At 37.7% G+C, this 27,261-nt stretch overlaps 1 protein-coding gene across 4 annotated transcripts in view; it reads right to left on the bottom strand.

Annotated features, from left to right (window-relative positions):
- Positions 1-10,034: 10,034 nt before the first annotated feature.
- The window catches only part of FBXO4 (F-box protein 4), a 343,355-nt gene continuing 326,128 nt past the window's right edge, over positions 10,035-27,261 (bottom strand). For 2 of the 4 annotated variants that reach the window (XR_009539996.1, XR_009540000.1), the window contains one exon: positions 10,741-10,842. The gene's annotated coding sequence lies outside the window, so the exon portion shown is untranslated. Of the gene's footprint in view, positions 10,843-27,261 lie in introns of all 4 variants that reach the window. The other 2 variants (XR_009539997.1, XR_009539998.1) reach the window with 2 other exon arrangements.

The raw sequence follows: 27,261 nt of genomic DNA, 5'->3' as shown, positions 1-27,261 counted from the left end.
ACTAAATGCTCCCACCAAAAGACACAGATTGGCTGAATGGATACAAAAACAAGACCCATATATATGCTGTCTACAAGAGACCCACTTCAGACCTAGAGACACATACAGACTGAAAGTGAGGGGATGGAAAAAGATATTCCATGCAAATGGAAACCAAAAGAAAGCTGGAGTAGCAATTCTCATATCAGACAAAATACACTTTAAAATAAAGACTATTACAAGAGACAAAGAAGGACACTACATAATGATCAAGGGATCGATCCAAGAAGAAGATATAACAATTGTAAATATTTATGCACCCAACATAGAGCACCTCAATAAATAAGGCAAATACTAACAGCAATAAAAGGGGAAATCGACAGTAACACATTCATAGTAGGGGACTTTTAACACCCCACTTTCACCAATGGACAGATCATCCAAAATGAAAATAAATAAGGAAACATAAGCTTTAAATGATACATTAAAGAAGATGGACTTAATTGATATTTATAGGACATTCCATCCAAAAACAACAGATTACACATTTTTCTCAAGTGCTCATGGAACATTCTCCATGATAGATCAAATCTTGGGTCACAAATCTAGCCTTCGTAAACTTAAGAAAATTGAAATTGTATCAAGTATCTTTTCTGACCACAACGCTGTGAGACTAGATATCAATTACAGGAAAAGATCTGTAAAAAGTACAAACACATGGAGGCTAAACAATACACTACTTAATAACGAAGTGATCACTGAAGAAATCAAAGAGGAAATCAAAAAATACCTAGAAACAAATGACAATGGAGACACGATGATCCAAAACCTATGGGATGCAGCAAAAGCAGTTCTAAGAGGGAAGTTTATACCAATACAATCCTACCTTAAGAAACAGGAAACATCTCGAATAAGCAACCTAACCTTGCACCTAAAGCAATTAGAGAAAGAAGAACAAGAAAACCCCAAAGTTAGCAGAAGGAAAGAAATCATAAAAATCAGATCAGGAATAAATGAAAAAGAAATGAAGGTAATGATAGCAAAGATCAATAAAACTAAAATCTGGTTCTTTGAGAAGATAAACAAAATGGATAAGCCATTAGCCAGACTCATCAAGAAAAAAAGGGAGAAGACTCAAATCAATAGAATTAGAAATGAAAAAGGAGAAGTAACAACTGACACTGCAGAAATACAAAGGATCATGAGAGATTAGTACAAGCAACTCTATGCCAATAAAATGGACAACCTGGAAGAAATGGACAAATTCTTAGAAATACAAAACCTGCCAAGACAGAATCAGGAAGAAATAGAAAATATGAACAGACCAATCACAAGCACTGAAATTGAAACTGTGATTAAAAATCTACCAACAGGGCTTCCCTGGTGGTACAGTGGTTGAGAGTCCGCCTGCTGATGCAGGGGACGCGGGTTTGTGCCCCAGTCCGGGAGGATCCCACATGCCGTGGAGTGGCTGGGCCCGTGAGCCATGGCCACTGAGCCTATGTACCCGGAGCCTGTTCTCCACAGCGGGAGAGGCCACAAATGTGAGAGGCCTGTGTACCGCAAAAAAAAAAAAAAAATGTTCCAACGATCAAAAGCCCAGGACCAGATGGCTTCTCAGGCAAATTCTATCAAACATTTAGAGAAGAGCTAACACCTATCCTTCTCAAAATCTTCCAAAATATAGCAGAGGGAGGAACACTCCCAAACTCATTCTATGAGGCCAATATCACCCTGATACCGAAACCAGACAAGGATATCACAAAGAAAGAAAACTACAGGCCAATATCACTGATGAACATAGATGCAAAAATACTCAACAAAATACTAGCAAACAGAATCCAACAGCACATTAAAAGGATCATACACCATGATCAAGTGGGGTTTATACTGGGAATGCCAGGAATCTTCAATATATGCAAATCAATCAACGTGATATACCATATTAACAAATTGAAGGAGAAAAACCATATGATCTTCTCAATAGATGCAGAGAAAGCTTCTGACAAAATTCAACACGCATTTATGATAAAAACCCTGCAGAAAGTAGGCATAGAGGGAACTTTCCTCAACATAATAAAGGCCACATATGACAAACCCACAGCCAACATCGTCCTCAATGGTGAAAAACTGAAAGCATTTCCACTAAGATCAGGAACGAGACAAGGTTGCCCACTCTCACCACTCTTATTCAACAGAGTTTTGGAAGTTTTAGCCAAAGCAATCAGAGAAGAAAAGGAAATAAAAGGAATCCAAATCATAAAAGAAGAAGTAAAGCTGTCACTGTTTGCAGATGACATGATACTATACATAGAGAATCCTAAAGATGCTACCAGAAAACTACTAAAGCTAATCAATGAATTTGGTATAGTAAAAGGACACAAAATTAATGCACAGAAATCTCTGGCATTCTTATACACTAATGATGAAAAATCTGAGAGTGAAATCAAGAAAACACTCCCATTTACCACTGAAACAAAAAGAATAAAATATCTAGGAATAAACCTACCAAAGGAGACAAAAGACCTGTATGCAGAAAATTATAAGACACTGATGAAAGAAATTAAAGATGATACAAATAGATGGAGAGATATACCATATTCTTAGATTGGAAGAATCAACATTGTGAAAATGACTCTACTACCCAAAGCAATCTATAGATTCAATGCAATCCCTATCAAACTACCACTGGCATTTTTCACAGAAGTAGAACAAAAAATTTCGCAATTTGTATGGAAACACAAAAGACCCCGAATAGCCAAAGCAATCTTGAGAACGAAAAAAGGAGCTGGAGGAATCAGGCTCTCTGACTTCAGACTATACTACAAAGCTACAGTAATCAAGACAGTATGGTACTGGCACAAAAACAGAAATATACATCAATGGAACAGGACAGAAAGCCCAGAGATAAACCCACGCAATATGGTCACCTTATCTTTGATAAAGGAGGCAGGAATGTACAGTGGAGAAAAGACAGCCTCCTCAATAAGTGCTGCTGGGAAAACTGGACAGGTACATGTAAAAATATGAGGTTAGATCACTCCCTAACACCATAAAGAAAAATAAGCTCAAAATGGATTAAAGACCTAAATGTAAGGCCAGACACTATAAAACTCTTAGAGGAAAACATAGGCAGAACACTCTATGACATAAATCACAGCAAGATCCTTTTTGACCCACCTCCTAGAGAAATGGAAATAAAAACAAAAATAAACAAATGGGACCTAATGAAACTTCAAGGCTTTTGCACAGCAAAGGAAACCATAAACAAGACGAAAAGACAACCCTCAGAATGGGAGAAAATATTTGCAAATGAAGCAACTGACAAAGGATTAATCTCCAAAATACACAAGAAGCTCATGCAGCTCAATATCAAAAAACAAACAACCCAATCCAAAAATGGGCAGAAGACCTAAATAGACATTTCTCCAAAGAAGATATACAGACTGCCAACAAACACATGAAAGAATGCTCAACATCATTAATCATTAGAGAAATGCAAATCAAAACTAGAATGAGACATCATCTCACACCAGTCAGAATGGCCATCATCAAAAAATCTAGAAACAATAAATGCTGGAGAGGGTATGGAGAAAAGGGAACACTCTTGCACTGCTGGTGGGAATGTGAATTGGTACAGCCACTATGGAGAACAGTATGGAGGTTCCTTAAAAAACTACAAATAGAACTACCATATGACCCAGCAATCCCACTACTGGGCATATACCCTGAGAAAACCATAATTCAAAAAGAGTCATGTACCAAAATGTTCATTGCAGCTCTATTTACAATAGCCCGGAGATGGAAACAACCTAAGTGCCCATCATTGGATGAATGGATAAAGAAGATGTGGCACATATATACAATGGAATATTACTCAGCTGTGAAAAGAAATGAAATTGAGCTATTTGTAATGAGGTGGATGGACACAGAGTCTGCCATACAGAGTGAAGTAAGTCAGAAAGAGAAAGACAAATAACGTATAGTAACACATATATATGGAATTTAAGAAAAAAAAATGTCGTGAAGAACCTAGGGGTAAGACAGGAATAAAGACACAGACCTACTAGAGAATGGACTTGAGGATATGGGGAGGGGGAAGGATAAGCTGTGACAAAGCAAGAGAGTGGCATGGACATATATACACTACCAAACGTAAAATAGATAGCTAGTGGGAAGCAGCTGCATATCACAGGGGGATCAGCTTGGTGCTTCGTGACCACCTAGAGGGTGGGGATAGGTAGGGTGGGAGGGAGGGAGATGCAAGAGGGAAGAGATATGGGAACATATGTATATGTATAACTGATTTACTTTGTTATAAAGCAGAAATTAACACACCATTGTAAAGCAATTATACTCCAATAAGGATGTAAAAGAAAACAAAAAAAGATCACCCCAGAATGTGGCTGGTAGAAGGTTCTAAAAGAGGCTTCTTTGGTGGAATGGCAATATTGCTTTATCATCAGCTAATTTGCTGATGTTGGTCTTATAGTGCCTTGTTTCTCAACTGAATTTTTGAAGTTATTTTTCTTACTTCAACCTATTCCTAAAATGTTGTATTGTTTGGTCCACCAAGCCGTTTCATTCTGGTGTGCCCTCAGAGGTATAATGAGCCCAAGACCCTGAAAATACTGACGTTCTACACCTTATGATTCTTCTGTATTCAGAGACGGTCATCATACTGTGATTATAAAATGAAGCAGAAGTCTGTATTGTTATTTGAAGATGAAAACGTGAGTTCTCCTGATCCTATAAGTGAAAGGAGTTTATCCATGTGATTATGCACCAGGCCTACTGCCACAGCCCCGTGTTTGTAATGTTAATGAACACTTTGAGCTTCCATAATCCAACCTTAAACATCCAAGTTATGAGAGAACAGACATTTCCATGTAAGGGCTATGTGATTTAAATAATACACTTATTATTTTTATTAGTGATAGCATTTCCTTCTATCTGAAGGGTTAAGGATGAGAGGTTGCTAGCATTTGGTGGTATTGTTTTTTCCCTTTGACACTTGTGAAAAGAGATGGAATACACAATATAAATGGTTGGTGATGAGACTTTTGAATTCTGTATCAATATTGTCATCTCTTCTCCAATAAGATTAAAACTGAAGTAGGTGGTACAGTGTGATGGATGTAGAGTAGTTTAATAAAGTGTAGAATTATCTCTTATTGGGGGTACTTAGGATAATTTCCTTTTCCATCTGAATGCCTGTTTAAATTGCCTTTTATACCTAAAATTTTCTTACTAATCTATAGTCATCTTAGCATTTTCAAACCAACAAACATACTCCTGAACTCTTTAATTCAGTGCTACATCTCAGGTTGGGTTTCTGAATCTGTAGCTATGGAAAACTATGATACATTAATAAAACTATAGCAGTTTGAAAAGAAAAATACCTTTCCAACTTTTTCCAAGACAAAGCAGTACAATTTCATAACTGCAAGGGACCCTAGAAGTATTGAATCCAACATCTTCATTTTAATAGAAGGAATAAGACCCATGGGAATAGAAACATTTGTTTGTCACACAACTTGCTGGCCCTAAAACCTGTGTTTCTTTGTTCTGGGTGCAAAGTTGGTCTCCCCGTGTCGTGGTTCTGGCCTGTGAAAGAATACTCTCATATCACATATCACTGCCAGGTGTACTGAGAGCTAAGGAAGGAGCCTCTGCGGAGGCAGAACAGCTTAGTGGGTAAAGTTTGAGTACTAGACTGAGAGGATTCTGGCTTGCAAACCTGGCTCTACTGGCTGTTATTTTAGGCAAGTTACTTAACTTCTCTGACCTCAGTTTCCTTATAAAATGGAGTTTATAATCTTGCTAAATCTACAGGTCATTGTAAAGGTCAAACGAGGCTCTAACACATATTATGAACTCAATATGCTTCGGAATAAATATCCTAACTCTGGTTTTGACAACCATGAGTGGAATTCAGTAATTTTAACATTGAGAGCTTTATCTCTTTATCTTCAGACCACAGAGTTCAATAAGCAGAGGGTAAGAAAGATCCAAATCAATTATGACTAACAGACTGCTCTCAGTGTTTTGATTTGCCAAACCCAGCTAGCCTGTATAAATTGGAAATCTGAGTCTTTTCCCAGAGATTCAGATCATTTTCACCACAATTCCAGGCAGCAGAGCATCTATCTCAACTTGTGACATATCCAGGGATAGAGACTTGAGAGCCCTCTAGTGAGTCCATTTTGGGGGATTTAACCCCCATCTTCTCAGTTTACCTCCCTAAGAAAACAGCAAGAAGAGAAGAAAGTCATATTTGAATTTACTGAATGTTCGTAGCAATATGTAAATGATATCTTAAGTGTGTGATTTGGGTTTTCCCACATTTGAGTGTGAGTAGTTTATTTAGGAAGTGTTCTCAGAGGGCATCAGTAGGGGAGCAGAAAACAAGACAGAAAAGTGAAGAAGAAGCATTATCACGCAGGCTATTGCTGTGAACAACTGGGGCTCAACCTCTGTGGAATTAGATGTAAGACACACCAAGATTTATTGTACCTGAAATGTGAAGAAGCTAGGATATTTACCCTTCAATTTCAGGCATCCCTGATTGAGAGCTGTTCCTGGGTGATTTAATTCCCTGACACTTCCAGCCTGTGCCATACATGGGCTGAGAGAAAGCCATGTGGCAGGATATTGCAGTAGAATGCTGCAGCATAAACTTGATGAATGAGTGAGTATGAACAGAATCTGGGTGATGTCGCTGTAGTATGTCTTATGATAAAACCAATAACCACTGGGAAGCATCTGGCCACAGAATGTGATTCTTGAAACTGAAGAATCTGATATATTTATCTAATGAAGTGTCTTTGAAGAAATAAAAATAGATCATATTACATCCTTAGAAAAAGCAGGGGAAGGTGGACAAGAGGTGTCCTTTTGCACCTGAGGATGCATATACCTAAGCCCACATCCTTTTGATCCCATCTTCATTCCTCATTTCACTAATACTTTTTGGAAATATGGCTTATTAGAAATCATTCTGCAGTCATGCTCATAGATTATGTATTTTGCACCTCTTTCCTTCCCATATATCATTATAACAAATTTTGTCATGCTATTACAAACCTTTGTTAATTAGCATTTGGGTGATATTTTTGGGGGGACCCATGTACTATGAAATTGTTATATGGGGAGGGGAGCATGCATTTATAGATTAGGTATCATGCTTAATACTTTGGGATAATTTCCTAAGTAATAATAATAATAAAGAATAATAATGATTAAAAAAAAGAAAACATTCTAAAACACAACAATGGGCGGTTATCTCTGCAGTTCCCATTTTCCACTCGGCACATAGTGACAAGATGTTTCTCAAGTTGGTGGAAACATCAACAGCCCAAGACTTGGCTCTTCATTAAGCATTGTATTCTGCAAAAATTCAGTTGATTACTAATTATAAATGGACAGAAGGATAATATAGATAATACTGAAAGAATAACAATATAAGGAAAGTTAGCATGAGTCTGACTCAAAATTCAGAACAAGTTCAAGCTGTTGCTCTGGCATATGTCTTCATTTGGGACCAGAGTGAAGGGTGGGAAATTTCAAAATTACCCAACATGTCTTCTTTTTGTATTTGGAAAGATGTCCAAGGTTTTTATATTCTTTTTCAATTTATGAAATGAGCCCAATTACTTGTGTTCCTGGGATGCATGCACACAACTAAGAATCAAAGCACCATCCTGGGTCCTTCTTTTTCTCTACCCAGGCTCACTAACCTGCTATTTAGGAAAGACACTGATAGCATATATTAAATTTACTTGCATGTCATGACTTGCTCTAACAGCAATGTGATGTTATCTTTATCTTTTTCAGTCAAAGTTAAAAAAAAAAAACCCCGTTAACGAAGTCTTATCAATAATTTTGATGAGACAGAGTACCCATAACCTACTCTGCAGAGGCAGCCTTCGGATAAGAGCTGTACATTAGGACAGCAGCTAAATGATTGTTGTAGGATCCACAGCTATAGAGGTAAGTTAATTTATATTTTGGTATGCCCTGTGATGTAGTAAAAATGGTAAACCCAAACTATTTAAAATTATGTCTAAGAAGGCAGAATATATGCTCCCATTGGGCATTAGGTGGAAAATCGGGCATCAAGTTGAGTTTGCTCAACACTATGCTTTGGTTGATTGTTTACAGATCAACCACCAGCAAAGCGGAATAGGGACATTGGATTTTGGGGGGTTGCTTTTAATGACTGCAGTTAGTTAATGGATTGTTAGTGGACCGGCCATTAAATATCAGATTAATGACTAAACAATCAACTGGGAAATGGTTACATCATTTATTTTAATTTTTTTAAATGGAAGCATTATAAAACAAGTTGGCAAACTATGGCCCATGGACCAAATCCAACCCACCATTGTTTTTCTAAGGTAAGTTTTATTGAAACTCTAGCCATGCTCCTTTACATATTGTTTAGGGCTGTTGTTGCATTACTGTAACAGAATTGAGCAGTTGTGACAGAGACCAATGCCCCCCAAAGCCTAAAATACTTACTATTTGAGAAAAAGTTTACTCACCTCTGCTACAGAGATGTGACAATTATTTTGTACAACATATGCTTGTAGACTGCTACCTAAAGAGACCAAGGATGTGGGTTTCATTGCTATGTGCACATGTTAATATTACCTTATCATGCTGACTCTAATTTGCCCTCTCTCTACTCAGCTCATGGCAGAGGGAGGACACTATTTCTCTTAAAACAAACAGACAAACAGTCAAATAGCAAAAGGTCTTCTGATGAATTCCAGTCCCTTCTGATGTACGTCAGGGAATATTAACTTTGTTCTGTCATGAACAGTCTTCCATTCTATGTTGAGCAAATTGTTACTCTAATATACTGGTTCTCAAACTCCAGTGTATATCAGAATTATCCAGAGAGCTTTTTAGAATGAAGATTGCTGGGCTTAATCCCTCCTTTCCTCCTAGTTGCTGATGCGGTGGATCTAGGGTGGGTCTTAAGAATCTGCATTTCTAAAAAGTTTCCCAAGTGATGCTGATGCTGCTGGTCTAGAGATCACTTTAAGATCCACTGCTGGAATACACTGAGGCTGATTAATTTCTGTCCCTCTCCTGTATAGGCACTTTTGCCTTAAAGCTGAAACAACCGTTAGCCGCTCATGGTTTAGTAGAGAATGGTAATCAACAAAGAACAAGCAACAATCTCCTTAAAGGTGACTATTTCACACTACGGCAGTACACCAATTAAAGCAAAAAGAGAGAACAAGAACAGGTGGGAAAAAAAAAAAAAGAACAGGTGAGACTAACCAGTCTTAGTTACCAAGGTACTATAAGGGAGCAGAGACAGATAATGGAGAAAGTTTTCATTCTGTGGGAGTGTAGCAATTGACAGCAGAAGGTAGGAGTGTTTGTGAGGATAGGAGAGAAGAGATGAGACATTATAAGGTGTTAAGATGTCAAAATGTTCTCAGCATTTTTAAGTACATGATTCATTAGGTAGTGAATCATAGAATTTACATTGTGAGAGATCATCTAATACGATCTTTTTCCCCACATACGAATTTAAGATGTATGTGTGTGGATTTACATAAATATTTATTCCATAAAACTTTAATGTTAAAACTGCTCACTTGGCCTCATATTCATAAATTCACAAGATCCTCTTATGGTCAAAGATTTCTTTTGCAACTAGAAAAACAAGAAACAAATTACATTAAGCACCTAATATTATATAACAAACCACTAATAAGACAAAGAAAAATGCTAAGTCCCCTTGATTCTTGGTGAATAAGGCAGACATTAATGGAAATAAATAAGCAATAGATGTTTATTTTTCTTGGATACTTTGTAATTTAAGTTGCTTTGCCTTTTCTTGAGGAAAAAAAAAGTAGGGGGAGAAATTTAATCTCAAAAGATTAAATTTGAATGGGGCAGTGGTGAACAAATATAATTCATATCCTACCCTCTCAAGAATCATCAGTAAACACGATTGAAGTGTTCTTCCTATAAGAAAAAGTTCTAAAAAGTTAGAACTGGGAAAATTTAAACCTGATGTTTCTCATTTCCTTCCAGCTTCTCCTGTGTCTGTTGCAACACTTGACTTTTCCTCTGCATCTGTGCCGGTGGGTTCATGGATTGCTGGCACCGTGGTCTCTCTGGCTATTGCTCCTGAGAAGAAGAGGCCCAAGCTGGGCATGTCTGAGCTCCCCCTGCCCTTTCCTCTAGTCCCTTCATGCTCTCTCTCTGCACTTCCTGCTGTCAAAGTTATCATTGTCTCCAGTCGCAAAAGCCCAGAAGCTCAGAGAGAACCCTGCCAACTCCTGCTTCCCTCTCAAATCTAGCCTGTTCCCAGTCTTCTCCATTCCTCTTTTATAATGTCTTTCACACCTGTCCCCTTGTCCCCTTGTCTCTCTCCTTCTCTCCCTCACTTCCACTTCCACCTACCCACTCTAAACCCTCCTCAGGGCAGAGTAGTTAAGAGCATGGGTTTCAAGCTAGGGCACCTAGACTTTGCTGCCAGCCCCCATGCCTCGGAGCTGGCGACTTCTGATGTCAAAGTGTCTGAGTCTCAGTGCCATCATTTTATTTTAAAAGTGGGCATAATAATATTTGCTCATTCAGTTGTTATAAGGATAAAATAACATGCAATGCATAGCATGGTGTCTGGCACACAGTAAGTGTCCCCAAATAGAGTGACTATAAAAGTTATCATTCAGGAGGTGAACTTACTGTGTAGCTTCAATTTTCTTTGGCACCTTATATACAAGTACTTACTTTCTTATCTAATCTTGTATTCCAAATTTTCTTTTATTTTCTTATATAAAATTTTTATTGCCTTTTATGTAGGATTCATCTTCCACCCTGGAGGAGAGGACCCTGTAGAGAGAGAAAAACAAGAATTCACTGTGTAGGGATAGTGGTGAAAATGTCTGCCTTTATGCAAATGTCAGAAAAATCAAAGAAGGCTCTCCCCTCCTTCTCCCAGCAGTATTCATATATTATGTTTAAGTTTTTAGGGTGCTTTCATATTTGCCATTTCTCTTGAACTCTACAGTTATGGATTACATTGTGTCACTCCCAAATTCTTATGTTGAAGTCCTAAACCCCAGTACCTCAGAATGTGATCTTATTTGGAAAAAGTCGTTGCAGATATAATTAGATTTTGATGAGGTTATACTGGAGTAGCTCCTATTCCAATATGACTGGTGTCATTATGAGTGGGGAAATTTTGGACCCAGATGCACACACAGGGAGAACATCATGTGAAAATGAAGGCAGAAGTCAAGGAACACCAAAGATAGCCAGCAAATCACCAGATGTTAGGAGAGAGGCATGGAGGAGATTCTCCTTTGCACTGTCACACAGAGCATGGCCCTGTTGACACCTTAATATCAGACTTCTAGCTTGCAGAATTATGAGATGATAAATTCCTATTGTTTAAGCCATGCAGTTGTGGTAGTTTGTTATGGCAGCTAGCAAACAAATATGCTTACAAAGATGCTATGAGACAGAGAAGGTGGTGACTGTAAAACAGACTAGGGTTTGAAGGAACTACTTGAACAGTGGTAGCTGGGGATGGACCAGGAAGGCAGGGAGTTGCTGCCTGGTAGAAGTCAGGGGACCCAGGCTGGGTCCTCAGGCAATGCCTGTTTCCCTCCCTGCTCAGGCTTGGCAAGGAGAGGAACAGGAAGTTAGATCAGAAGATGAGGCCTGAGCTAGCCTCTGGGAAACCCCAAAGCACAGGTAGCCATTTCCCCATTGCTGAAACTTCATCTTCCTGAGAGTGGAGTCCTGCAGGACCATTAAAGGGCAGAGGGCATTATGCTCCCAGCCCAACCAACCCTGAATGGTTTTTAGTTTGTAGAATTTTCCATCTAACACAGTTTCCTAGTGCATTGAATTCTCATAGTCAATCAACATCACCCCTGCTCTATCTAACCCACAGGTCAGAACAAATTATAATTACACTTTTAAAGGCAAGAAGGGTAAGCTAACTCACAACCTCATGCCAAGAGGCATAGAACATGTGCCTGTGCCAGCTGTTTTCTACATCTGAGTTTTCCCCCCTTTAATTGTGAATTTATGACTGTTTAATGAATAACTGAATCAGCTGGAAGTCTGATATCAAGATAAGTAGGATTTTATTTTAACCGGAAAATAAATCCCTTTCAAATTTATCAGCTGAAGAGCATCCAGATCTACCCCCTCGGGAGCTAATTTTGGTATTTTCATGGTGATGAGAATGGCAGCCCAGAGTGGCTCAGGAAACAGATCATCCCCTAGGCAACATGAAGCACGCTGGTGGATTCTATATCAATACCCTTTGTCACATTGAACTACACTCACTGGAAGGGAGCACCTAGCAACATGTCTGCTATGAATAGTGCAGAATTATTTTTTCTTGTTTTCTGTGGGTTTTTTCCTTCTGTGTTTGAATTTTAAAAACTTTTGTAATAAAAAAGTGCTACCATTCACCCTTTATAAGGTTCAGTCAGGCCTAGACAAACATCAGTGCAATCTTAAAACCCATTGAATTGAAATCTAATTGGCCTCTCTGTAATAAACTTGACAGATAAAAAGACCACATACTTATTTAAATTTGAATTTCAGTTAAACAATGAATAAGTTTTTACTATAAGTGTCTCCCAAATATTGCATGGGATAGACTTATAGTAAAAAATTATCCATTATTTATCTGAAATTCAAATTTAACTGGATGTCCTATATTTCTATTTGCTAAATCTGGCAACCCTACTCTGTCAGGGATGGAGGTTTTTCTATCCCAGTTTTTATGTTCCCTTAATCAAATAAGAAGATGTTACTGGGTTCTTTTTTTCCTTAGCAAAGAAGAACTTTGAGTGTTCTCCAGAAGAGTTTAAAAAATGTTCTCCCTGATCACTCAATTAAAAGGTTAAAATGCCAACTCATGAGTCTCACTTAAGTTGTGTTTAATAATTGGATTCTCAAGCTCCACAGGAGAGCCTTAAACACGGTAAAGAAATGACCCCTAGGATATGGAACTCAGTTAAAACCTGATGTGAGTGTCCTTTCTTACTGTAGAATGTATCACTCTGAGGAAGCATTGAGATTTGATAGCACTGGAGACTACTGAATTTTTATTATAGTCTTGGTTATTGAAAATAACACTATTTATTTCTAATGACTTTCTAGAAATTTCCAAAATATATACTTGTATTTAATTAAACTGGTTTAAGAAAACAAAGGTATAGTTTTTATTCATCAAAATAATTTTCCCACACACTTGTTACTGTGCTCATCTCCAGGTCTCCAGGCCCAGGCCTAGGGACGAATACAAACTATCATTCGCAATAGTTTTGTATTTCTAGGTCTTAAAAATATATCACAGCTGGGACCGCTGCTTGGAATAATCCAGAATCCAGAAAGCTTTGTTACAGATTAACAAAATTTATTATATTGACATTAAGTGATATACAATGTAATTTTAAATACCACTCTAGATAGCAAGTTATTTTCTTGTGCAAGATATTGAACTCACTGTTTACTTTCTAATCTAGAAGATAATAATAGTAATAGTGGTACTTCAGGGTTTTGGGGGAATTATCCTAAAGATATGTGTAAAGTAATTAGCACTGCTGCTTGGCATATGTACATAGCACAGTGCTCAATGAATACTAGTTGCTATTATTATTTTATTTATTTATTTATTGCGATATGCGGGCCTCTCACTGTTGTGGTCTCTCCTGTTGTGGAGCACAGGCTCCAGACACGCAGGACCAGCGGCTATGGCTCACGGGCCCAGCCGCTCCGCAGCATGTGGGATCTTCCTGGACCGGGGCATGAACCTGTGTTCCCCGCATCGGCAGGCAGACTCTCAACCACTGCGCCACCAGGGAAGCCCTATTATTATTATTATTAAAAGTATTAGTTCATTTATAAAATCATAAAACTTGCAAAAGACACATAGTTGGAGAAGACTTTTCCATACCAGTTCTTTCCTAATTTTGCATTCTGGGGCTACGATGGAAGGACACCACTTTAAAACCCAAGCACAGTGCTGTGGATGTGATGAAAAGATGTAGCCTAAATCTTTCTTTCTTTCCCCCTACCATCTATTGTTGGGAATTTTGACTCTTTACTGAAAGTATTACATGATGGCTCCATTGTTTTTTCCATGTCACCAGAGGGGCCCCTTTGATACAAGAAGCACAAGAAATGCAACCAGTTAGCAATTTAATTAAAAAAAAATCTATATTGAGACCAGTGTGCTGAAGAACAGTGAATAAGAGAGAGAATAGCAGGATTTGAGACTGACTAAAAAGCTGGAGATTGGTTTGAAATGCTCACATTTTAATTAATTAATTTTATTCTGAATGTGCTGGGGAGCCATTGGAGGGGTGTAAGTAAAGGAAAGACATGATTACCATTGCAACAAAAAGAATAAAATACTTAGGAATAAACCTACCTAGGGAGACAAAAGACCGGTATACAGAAAACTATAAGACACTGATGAAAGAAATTAAAGATGATACAAATAGATGGAGAGATACACAATGTTCTTGGATTGGAAGAATCAACACTGTGAAAATGACTATACCACCCAAAGCAATCTACAGATTCCATGCAATCCCTATCAAACTACCACTGGCATTTCTCACAGAACCAGAACAAAAAATTTCACAATTTGTATGGAAACACAAAAGACCCCAAATAGCCAAAGCAATCTTGAGAAAGAAAAACGGAGCTGGAAGAATCAGGCTCCCTGACTTCAGACTATACTACAAAGCTACACTAATCAAGACAGTATGGTACTGGCACAAAAACAGAAATATTGATCAATGGAACAGGATAGAAAGCCCAGAGGTAAACCCATGCACATATGGCCACCTTATCTTTGATAAAGGAGGCAAGAATATACAGTGGAGAAAAGACAGCCTCTTCAATAAGTGATGCTGGGAAAACTGGACAGCTACATGTAAAAGAATGAAATTAGAACACTCCGTAACACCATACACAAAAATAAACTCAAAATGAATTAAAGACCTAAATATAAGGCCAGACACTATAAAACTCTTAGAGGAAAACACAGGCAGAACACTCTATGACATAAATCACAGCAAGATCCTTTTTGATCCACCTCCTAGAAAAATGGAAAGAAAAACAAAAATAAACAAATGAGACTTAATGAAACTTAAAAGCTTTTGCACAGTAAAGGAAACCATAAACAAGACGAAAAGACAACCCTCAGAATGGGAGAAAATATTTGCAAATGAAGCAACTGACAAAGGATTAATCTCCAAAATGTATAAGCAGTACATGCAGCTCAATATCAAGAAAACAAACAACCCAATCCAAAAATGGGCAGAAGACCTAAATAGACATTTCTCTAGAGAAGATATACAGATTGCCAACATACACATGAAAGAATGCTCAACATCAGTAATCAGTAGAGAAATGCAAATCAAAACTACAATGAGATATCATCTCACACCAGTCAGAATGGCCATCATCAAAAAATCTAGAAACAATAAATGCTGGAGAGGGTGTGGAGAAAAGGGAACCCTCTTGCACTGTTGGTGGGAATGTAAATCGATAGAGCCACTATGGAGAACAGTATGGAGGTTCCTTAAAAAACTAAAAATAGAACTACCATACTACTCAGGAATCCCACTACTGGGCATATACCCTGAGAAAACCATAATTCAAAAATAGTCATGTACCGGGCTTCCCTAGTGGTGCACTGGTTGAGAGTCCGCCTGCTGATGCATGGGACATGGGTTCGTGCCCCGGTCCGGGAAGATCTCACATGCCGTGGAGCGGCTGGGCCCGTGGGCCATGGCCGCTGAGCCTGCACATCCGGAGCCTGTGCTCCACAATGGGAGAGGCCACAACAGTGAGAGGCCCGCCTAATGCAAAAAAAAAAAAAAAAAAGTCATGTACCAGAATGTTCATTGCAGTTCTATTTACTATAGCCAGGACATGGAAGCAACCTAAGTGTCCACTGACAGATGAATGGATAAAGAAGATGTGGCACATATATACAATGGAATATTACTCAGCCATAAAAAGAAATGAAATTGAGTTATTTGTACTGAGGTGTATGGGCCTAGAGTCTATCAGAGTGAAGTAAGTCAGAAAGAAAAAAAAAATACTGTATGCTAACACATATATGTGGAATGTAAAAAAAAAAAAAAAAGTCATGAAGAACCTAGGGGCAAAATGGAGATAAAGATACAGACCTACTAGGGAATGGACTTGAGGACAAGTGGAGGGGGAAGGGTAAGCTGGGAAGAAGTGGGAGAGTGGCATGGACATATACACACTACCAAATGTAAAATAGATAGTTAGTGGGAAGCAGCCACATAGCACAGGGAGACCAGCTCCGTGCTTTGTGACCAACTAGAGGGGTGGGATAGGGAGGGTGGGAGGGAGATGCAGAGGGAGGATATATGTATATGTATAGCTGATTTACTTTGTTATAAAGCAGAAACTAACACACCATTGTAAAGCAATTATACTCCAATAAAGATGTTAACCAAAAAAAAAAAAAAGGAAACACATGAGCACATTTGCTTTTTGAAAAGATCATTCTGGCTCCCCTAATTCCCTCAGGCAATAAATAATCTCTCCTTCTTCTACTTCTACTTTGTCTTTATTGTTTATGGTTCTTTGTTCTGTTTTCTGTGTATATCTTCCTTGATTAAATGTAAACTTAATGAAGATAGAAATTACCTTATTTTATCTTTATAACCCCTATATTTCAGGGTGCTTTGCAAATAATAGTCAACATCAGTTTTTAAGTGTGAATTAGCGCACAGATAGGAACAAAGAAAGAAACATAACCAGCCGAATCTTCAAGATAGGCTAAGTGACAAAAACCCAGGTGTTGACACTTCTCCTCCAAGGATGGCAGTTTTCACACCGTGTGTGGCTCACTCTGCACTGCATTAAACTAGAGCAGTTTCACCACAGGGCATTTTGATCAATCCAAAGTAAAAGCATTTATTATCTCAGTCAGTTTTGTTTGGGGGTCATCAAAAAGAAATGACACAAATTGTGAAGGTGCTATTTCTCGGATACATGCTATATGAAAAGGAGATTCTTTTATCTGTACAGGATGCCCACGCTGTGCTGTTAACCATGGCCAACTGTCATAGGCTGGTGTCCTTACTGCTTTTCTGCATTTAGGTCAGAATCTTGGGAGCAAGATGCAAGAATAACAACACCTTGTATTCTCATACCACCACAATTTTTAAGTGTCCCCAAATGTTCCACAGATGTTCAAATGTATGAGGAATGTGTAGCACTGAGCAGTTAAGGGCTCGAGGTGTCCTGATTCTAAGCTAAGTTTTTATTAAAACAAGAATGCAAAGGATGTTTCCCACCTTTCTGCCTGTACATGTAATGCTTTGGACAAAAAATTTTCACCCGAAGTTCCAGTGGGGTATGGAAGACTGGTAAAGCCCACAGGACTGATAAGAAAGAAATGGAAGGCAAAGATTGGATGAGCTTTCCCAGTCGGCTGTGCATACATCAGGATGGTTGCCTGTCTGGGATTGGACTTCCAGAAGACCATGGAGCAGAAAGGATTTAGCCAAGAAAATGAAGGAGAGGATCAGAATGAGAATACCTCAGATTGGTCTGAAGCTAAAAGGGGCCTGAGTGAAAAAAAAAAATACTGACTGGGATGTTTATTGAATGCTTTCTCCATGGTGTTTAACATAAAACTACTTCCCCAAATATTTTCCAAAATCTTCAGTAAACTATATATTGCTTAATATTGCCTTTGAAGGGAGTCAATTCTTAGGAATGAATGTGGGGAAGTGCTGAATCCAGCTTCAAGTGTAGGTGTGGTCAAGAGCCGATGCTCTCCTGAAGCCAGGATCTATGGTTACACAACTCCAAAATCAAATGCCATATTTCGCCTGATCTTGGAAAATTCTTACCACAACTTTCGGAAATTCCTTCATGAACAACAGCAAAAAAAAAAAGATGAAGTTTTTATTCTCCAGAGTTTTATCTAAAAAATATATATAGCCTGCAGGATCTAAACTGGTGATAAATTCTTAGTCTGTACTTTCTAAAGATAATTTTTTGCTGAGAAATCATTCAGAGGACCCTGTTCATTAAACTGGCTGGACAGTATCCACATAAGCTCAGTCTTGCTGTCTTGCAAATTGTTATTGGAAACATGATTAGACTCCAAAAATACATCTATTTGACTTGCAACCTTTGGCCGGCTGACTGCTTTTTCCTGTCTCATCCTTTTACAACCAGCTCCATTGACAGCTGCTTCCTTAGGCTCTCATAAAGGAATGTATGCTCTGGGAAATAAGAGAAAAATAAAAAGAGAAAGGAAAGCAGAAAACCTGTTCTGTATCAGTTCCCATGATGAGGTGGGGATTGTAGGGCTTTATTTTATCCAAACCCCCTGAACACTTCTGTTATCTGCCAGACTTCCCTGATGAGTCTGATGTTTCCTGTTTATTTTTTAATAAACTTTAAATTGATGTATACTACCTAATGAACCACACATAAGTCTAAAATTCCATAAATTTTGTGCTTGCTTCGGCAGCACATATACCAAAATTCCATAAATTTTCACAACAGTAACACTCATGTATCCACCACTAAGGTCAAGAAATAGGACACCAGCAGTATGCCAGAAGTCCCCCTCATGCCTTCTCCTACTCATTGCAACCTTCATTCCTTGACAGGAGTAAACTTTACTTCCAGTTTCATAGATTAGGTGTTTCTTTCTTAATACTTTATCTGTAAATGGAATCATATTAGTCTGCTTGAACTGCCATAACAGAGTATCACAGATGGCGTGGCTTAAGTAATAGAAATTAATTTTCTCACACTTCTGAGGCTGAAAGCCCAAGATGAAGGTGTCATCAGGGTTGGTTTCTGGTGAGAACACTTCCTGGCATGTATACGGCAACCTTCTCACTGTGTCTTCACATGGCCTTTCTTCTGTGTGGACACTCTCCTGGTGTCTCTTCCTCCTCTTATAAAGACACAAGTCCAATAGATTAGGGCTCCACCCTTATGACCTCATTTAATTTTAATTATCTACCTAATTATCTACCTAATTATCTACCCTATCTCCACATACAGTCACATTTGGAGTTAGGGCTTCAACATATGAAATTTTAGGGGTGTGTGTGTGTGTGCACTTTAGTCCATAATATTCAGTATGTACCATTCTATGCCTAAATTTTTGCTTAATATTATGCCTGAGATGTTCATTCATTTTGCTTTCATGCAGCTTTCATCCATTTGTTTTCAATGCTGTAGTATTCCTTTGTATGGGTAAAATATATTAGCCATTCTATTGTTGATGGACCTTTTAGTTGACTCCAGTTTGGGGTTATCACACATGAAGTTACTATGAACATTCTTGTGCATGTCTTTAGTAAATATATGCACACACTTCTGTTTGGTATTTCTCCCAGTAGTGGAGTAGTTGGGTCTTAGCCTATGTGTATGTTCAGCTTTAGCATATATTGCCAAAGAGTTTTCTAAAATATTTGAGCCAATTTACACTCCCATCAGCAGTATATGAGAATTCTGGTTGCTCCATATCCTCACCAACATAATTATTGTTGACCTTTTACATCTTAGCCATTTTGCTGGATGTTTAGTGGTATTACATTGTAGTTTCAATTTACACTGATGACTAATGATTTTGAGTACCTTTTTATATTTATTGACCTTTTGATATACTATTTTGTGATGTGCCTATTTCGCCTGTTTCCTTTTGTATTAAATGTTTCTTCTATAGACTTGTTAGGGTTCCCAATATACATGTTAATTTTTCTTCAATTCTGTAGTGTCAAAGAACAATTTCTAGATTTTTTTAGTCACCATTGACATAGAAATATTTTACTCACATATACAAGTGAGAGCTGTCATTAGACTGCTGTTAAGAAACAAAGGCAAAGTATAGACTTATAAGAAGAGAGAAAAGGAGAAATCTGTGGAGAGTCTGAGCAGTCTGAGAACAGTGAGTTTTGTTTTACTCTGTTTTTCATGGAGGAGTCAATTGATGTTGGTGGGTGGATTCTCCAGAAGTAAACACTGAGATGGAATTTAGGTCACAAATGTCTGTGAAGGGAAGAGGAATAAAGCAGGTCTGGAGTGAGGGAACTGCAATTCAGGACAAACAGAGTCATTGCCAACATTTCAGGGAAGAGTACATTTTGCCTTTACATTTTTGGGGGTAAACTGATAAGCTAGAAAAATAGTCAGTCTAGGCACTTTGCCCTTGAGCAGGCTAGGTAGTTTATCAAAAACAAAAACAAAACAATTTATTATCTTTTAATTCTACAAAAATTTCTAAGAGTTTAGCTGTCCTGTAGCATATCTGGACATTTCTTTCTATTACCAGCCCCACTTTAGGCCAGTTCTTCAGATTCCCCTCATCAAAATTTCTCAGTGGCTTGTCTTCCCCCTCCCTTTCTAGTGTATGCTAATGAAGAGAATTTCTTTGATTTGTACTTAATTTTAGTTCTTTAAAACTTCTAAGATAATGTAGGAAAATATCTTCATGACCATAAAATAACAAAAATTTTCTTAAACAGAATACGAGAAATACTATTTAAAAAACAATTTATAAATTAGACTGCACTGAAAATAAGAACTCTACTCAGATGTCATTATAAGAGTTAAAAGACTATGAGAGAAAATATTTTCCCATACATTGTATCCAATAAGATTAACTTTTTTTTTTGGTGTTTGAATATCCAATTGACCCAATGATATTTCTTTGTTTGTAGTCATTTTACTATGATGTTCCTAGGTGGATTTTATTTATATTTTTCTTATTTACTGTTTGTAGCATTTCTTGGATCTGTGGCTTGACATCTTTCACTAATTTTAGAAAATCCTTGGTCATTATCTCTTCTAGTGTTGCTTCCACCCATCCTCTCTCTCTTTTACTGGAAATCCAATTACATATGTTAGATATTCTCACTAGTGTCCATCTGTCTCTTAAATGATTTTCTATATTTTCATCATTTTTCTTTCTGTTCTTTAGCCTGGATATTCTCTTCCCAGTTTTAAAACAGTTAGAAAATGCTCTCTTAACTTTGTCTGATATTCTGTTAAAAACAATTTATTGAGTTTTTGTGTTTTTCATTTCTAGTATTTCAATTCAAGTCTTTTTTTCTCTAACAGATTCTAGTTCTCTGATAAAATTATCCATCTATGGTAGTTTTTCCATTATCTGTTTCTCTTCTCTTGGTTTTAGATTGTTTTTGTCTTGTTGTATGCCTGGTAATTGAAAGAATGCTAAACATGTATGAAAAATTGAGAGCTAATTAGAGATTCTGGATAACATTATCTTTTTCCAAAGAGAATTTACTTTTGCTTCTTGAAGAAAGTTAGATTAGGGCAGATTATTTCATCTCTTCTCAAACTGAGCTAACAAGGAGCTGAGTTTCAGCCTTCCTGCAGGCTGGTCAATTTCCTTTACTATTTAGGTTTTGCTCCTCAGGAGTTTCAGCTGAAAATATGAAGTACTTTCCAGGGCTTCTCCTCCTTGGCAGACCTTGCTCTTCATTTTTTAAAAAATCCCTTGAGACTGCCAAAAACTCTGACCAGCTTATCAGGTTCTTAGTTCTTATGAATTGTCAAACACATGTCAGAGCATAAAAGGGAACTTATTTCAATGGTTCAGGAGTATCTCACAGAACACACAAGGTAACTTGATCCATGGAGATGGAAAAGATTCTGATGTTCCTTGAAAAGAAAAGCATAACTAGATGTTGCACTCACTTCTCAGAACTTCTTTCTGAAATCATGACCTTTCAAGTCCTTGGTGTTTTGATGTCCCTTTAATGCCTTCAAACAAATTTTCAGAAAACATTTTTTGAGATTTCTAGTTGTTTTCAGTGGGATATGAAATGAGACAGTCCACTGATAGCCAAAAGTGGAAGGTGTTTTCCTGTCCTTTTAATTAGTACCCTTCAGTTCTGCATAAGTCTTTCCTCTCCTTCCCTCCCCCTTCCCAGTTATTGTTTTATCATATCCACAGGAGATGCATACCTAGTTTTAAGGAACCACTTTTGACTTTGACTTTGCCTCACAATATTTAGGACTGTACACTTATGTATTTCAATTCAGATAACACTGACTCCTGAGACTCACCCCTGCCTGGGCCTGGAAAATTTATCCCCACAACTCACTAATAATTCTGAAGGCATTTGACAGTGTCCTATGGCTAATACAGTAAAAAAAAATATTGAAGTTAACTAATGTTTGATGTTTGCCAGGTACAAATAGTGTGTGTGTGTGTGTGTGTGTGTGTGTGTGTGTGTGTGTGTGTATTTCTACTAAAGTTATTTAGTGACTTTTAATTCTTATTTCTAAGCCTTATTATGGATTCTATTTTCTCCAATGGTTTCATAAAGAGTGAATTGAGAATTATGAGAAATGGAAATACCTGAAAGACTAAACTATTTGTTTCCTTAGCTCAGAGTTAGAAAGAAACTTATTATAGGAAAATAGCTAAGATGAGTGAACCTTTGCTCTTGCCATTTACTATAAGACCTGAGGAATGATAAATCCCTTCCTGCTGAAAAAGGTGAGTATCTGAGGCTACACTGGAATAAGATTAAGTGATAAAAAATTAAGGATAATGTCATTGTGATAACTGGTAATAAAAACACACTGAAACCTCATTAAGCATAAAAGGAACTTATTGATTCAGGAGCATCTCATGTTACACACAAGGATTCAGGAGCATCTCATGGAACACACAAGGTAATGGATCAATGGAGATGGAAAAGATGCAGCCACTGCTAGATATGTCATCTGAAGCATAAAGCAAAAGAGAAATAATGTGGTTATTCTCCCTCTTACAACCCTCTGATCTGCCACAGTTTCTGATTGGCCAAACTTAATTGGAAGGCAAGAGAACTTTGGAAATAGAGAATGTATTAGCCCCCATGGGAGCAAAGAGAGTACAGGGAATGGATTTGAAGATAAGATGCAAATGACATATACTGTTATCAAAAGACAAACTATGAGTTTATTGTAGGAGAAATATGTGATAATGGTCCAGGAAATCCTATTTGAGAATACCATTTAAATGACAGTCTTTCTAAGGAAAATTTTAAAGGGGACAGTGATTTTAAAGACAGCGACATACCTATCTGAAAATAGGTATGCCAGGAGCAGATTCTGAAACCACAGACATACCTCATTTTATTGTGCTTTGCTTTATTGCACTTTGCAGATATTGTGTTTTTTACAAATTGAAGGTTTGTGAACACTGCATCGAGCAAGTCTATCAGCAGCATTTTTCCAACAGCATTTGTTCACTTGGTGTCTCTCTGTCACATTTTGGTAATTCACACAAAATTGTCCATTATTATTATATTTGTTATGGTGATCTGTGATCAGTGATCTTTGATGTTACTATTGTAATTGTTTTGGGGTGCCATGAACCTTGTCCATATAAGATGGTATTTTAAGTGATTAATGTTGTGTGTTCTGACTGTTCTACCTACCGGCTGTACCCCATCTCTCTCCTTCTCCTTGGGCCTCCCTATCTCCTGACACACAACAATGTTGAAATTAGGCCAACTAATAACCCTACAATGGCCTCTAAGTGTTCAATTGAGAGGAAGAGTCTCATCACGCTTCTCACTTTAAATCAAAAGCTAGAAATGATTAAGCTTAGTGAAGAAGGCATGTCAAAATCCAAGATAAGTAATAAAGCTAGGCCCCATGTGACAAATAGTCACATTATGAGTACAAAAGAAAAGCTCTTGAAGAAAATTAAAAGTGCTACTTTAGCGCACACAAGAATGACAAGAAAGAAAAACAGCCTTACTGCTGATATGGAGAAAGTTTTAGTGGTCTGGATAGAGGATTAAACCAGCCATAACATCCCTTAAGCCAAAGCTGAATCCAGAGCAAGGCCCTAACTCTCTTCAATTCTATGTAGGCTGAGAGAGGTGAGGAAGCTGCAAAAGAAAAGTCTGAAGCTAGCAGAGGTTGGTTCATGAGGTTGAAGGAAAGAAGCCATCTCCATAACATAAAAGTGCAGAGTGAAGCAGCAAGTGCTGATGTAGAAGCTGCAGCAAGTTATCCAGAAAACCCAACTAAAATAATGAATGAAGGTGGATACACGAAACAACAGAGAGTCAATGTAGATGAAACAGCCTTATATTGCAAGAAGGTGTCATCTAGGACTTTCACAGCTAGAGAGGAAAAGTCAATGCCTTCCTTCAAAGCTTCAAAGGACAGGGTTAGGGGCTGATGCAGTTGGTGACATTAAGTTGAAGCCAATGTTCAATTACCATTCTGAAAGTCCTAAGACCCTTAAGAATTATGCTACATCTACTCTGTCTGTGCTCTGTAAATGGAACAACAAAACCTGGTGACAACACATTTGTTTACAACATGGTTTATCGATATTTTAAGCCCACATTTGAGATCTGCTGCTCAGAAAAAGAAGATTCCTTTCAAAATTTTACTTCTCACTGACAATGCACCTGGTCACCCAAGAGCTCTAATGGAGATGTACAATGAGATTAATGTTGTTTTCTTGCCTGCTAATATGACATCCATTCTACAGCCCATAGATCAAGGAGTAATTTTGACTTTCAAGTCTTGTTATTTAAGAAATACATTTTGTAAGCCTATAGCTGCCATAGATAGTGATTCTTCTGATGGATGTGGGTAAAGTAAATTGAAAGCCTTCTGGAAAGGATTCACCATTCTAGATGTCATTTTAAAATATTTGTGGTTCATGGGAAGAGGTCAAAATATCAACATTAACAGAAGTTTGGGAGATACTGGTTCCAATGTTCATGGCTGACTTTGAGGGGTTCAAGACTTCAGTAGAGGAAGTAACTACAGATGTGGGGGAAATAGTAAGAGAACTAGAATTAGAAGTGGAATCTGAAGATGTGACTTAATTGCTGCAATTTTATGATAAAATTTTAACAGATGAGAAGTTGCTTCTTACAGATGAACCAAGAAAGTGCTTTCTTAAGATGTAATCTATTCCTGGTGAAGATGCTGTAAAGATTGTTGAAATGACAATAAAGGATTTAGCATCTTACATGAACTTGGTTGATAAAGTAAAGCAGGGTTAGAGAGGATTGACTCCAAGTTTGAAAGAATTTCTGTTGTGGATAAAATATTATCAAACAGCATTGCAGGCTATAGAGAAATTGTTTATGAAAGGAAGAGTAAATTGATGAAGCAAATTGATTGTCGTCTTATTTTAAGAAATTGCTGCAGCCATTCTAACCTTCAGCAATCACCACCCTGACCAGTTAGCAGCCATCAACTCCCAGGCAAGACCCTCCACCAGCAAAAAGATTACGACTCACTGAAGGCTCGGATAATGGTTAGCATTTTTAAGGTATTTTTAAAATCACAGTACACACATTTTTAAAGACATGATGCTATTGCACGCTTAAAACATCTGTATACACTGGGAAACCAAAAAATCCATGTGACTTGCTTTATTGCAATATTAACTTTATTGCAGTGGTCCGGAACTGTACCTGCAATATCTCCAAGGTATGCCTGTAGTGGTCTTCTTCGGTAATCATATGTATGTTGGGCATACGTTCATATGAATGCATATTAATGCTTATGATATGCATTTTCACACATTTTCATATAATTGTCTTACTTATTCAGATATTTCATGACTTAAAAAAAATATTTCCCCTTGCTTAGCACATCATGTTGAACTGAGTCTTTGCGCATGAATCTGAATGTCTGATTCCTCTTAAGACAATGAATCCACCTGGCTTATATTTACTGTGTGGAGAAAGTTCACCTCCTGTGGCTGAAAAATATTGAATTAGAGCTAGTTTCTATCTACTGAAATGCTTCTCAGCTACGTTTTAAACTGTGAATAAACTGAGGAGTACAAAAGAGGAATCTCTTTTATAGGAGTTAGTGGAAAACAATTCCAGAATGTATTATTCCAGTTTTTATTTTACTCAGAACGGAATTAGATAAAAGCCCAACATATCTCTCTTCAGTTTTAGGATATCAAGAAATGGAAGACATCACCAATGAACCCAATCTACTGTTCTGGTATAGAAACATCATCAGCCTAACAATAAACAAACAATCCAACTCTTATAAGCCATGGAGAAAACAAAGTAAATACTTTGAACTTAGAGTTCGGATAGAGAGGTTCCTCATGGGATGTGTGAACTTCCACCACACTTGAACATTCTCTATGATTCTTTCCATGCAGGGGATGCTACTAAAGAGCAGGACTTGTAGTGGGACTGTCTCTCCCATCCCTTGTCTGTGGGCTGCCATTTGATTCCTGCAATAATTGTATCAAATAAAATTTTGAGCCAAGATCACATCTACTACTTTGGATAGTCTTCTGAGCCACTGCCATTGACAAAGAGGTTTGGAATTAAAGGGAGTTTGTTTATTTTAGCTTTACTAAATCTACTCTGGTGGTAGGATATCTGGGGTAAGGCAAAGAGACCTCTGTAACAGCACAATCCAATGCTGCTGGATGGAAGTTTCAGCAATGATCTATAATCTGTGCTGTCCAATATGGTAGTCACTGTCACAGGTTGCTATTAAGGACTTGAAATATAGCTAGAATGAAACATTAAATTTAAATTTTTTTTAATTTAATTCACTTAAATTTAAATAAACACATGAGGCTAGTGGTTACCTGAATTAATTTCCTTTTGTTGCTGTAACAAATTACTACAAACTCAGTGGTTTAAAACAGTGGTTCCCAACCTTTTTGGCACCAGGGACCAGTTTTGCGGAAGACAATTTTTCCATGGACCGGGGAGGAGGGGTGGTTTCGGGATGATTCAAGCGCATTACATTCATTGTGCACTTTATTTCTATTATTATTACACTGTAATATATAATGAAATAATTATACAACTCCCCATAATGCAGAATCAGTGGGAGCCCTGAGCTTGGTTTCCTGCAACTAGATGATCCCATCTGGGGGTGATGGGAGACAGTGACACCCGAAGTGTGTCCCGTATGTCCAGTCTACTTCGTAATCTCGTTTTGGTTGCAGTCACTGCAGAAAGGCCTGCTTCACAAAGATAGGATGCTGGAAATGCAAGCAGGCTTTTCAGTGCTTCTGTGGCAATCTCAGGATATTCCATCTTGTCTTTAATCCAGAACATATGGAGCTTTGAAGTTGTCTCAAGCATACTTTTAAGGCCGCTGTCATTTGCGATCTCAAGCAGTTGATCCTCTTCTAGCAGGGACAAAGTCGATTCACCTGGCTTATTCACAAATGGGTCGCGGATCCATTCCTTCCCAGTTCGGGGGTCTTTTGTG

This window comes from Lagenorhynchus albirostris, chromosome 3 (genome assembly GCF_949774975.1).
Source record: "Lagenorhynchus albirostris chromosome 3, mLagAlb1.1, whole genome shotgun sequence".
Lineage (NCBI taxonomy): Eukaryota > Metazoa > Chordata > Mammalia > Artiodactyla > Delphinidae > Lagenorhynchus > Lagenorhynchus albirostris.
This window is presented reverse-complemented; position numbering and strand designations above follow the sequence as displayed.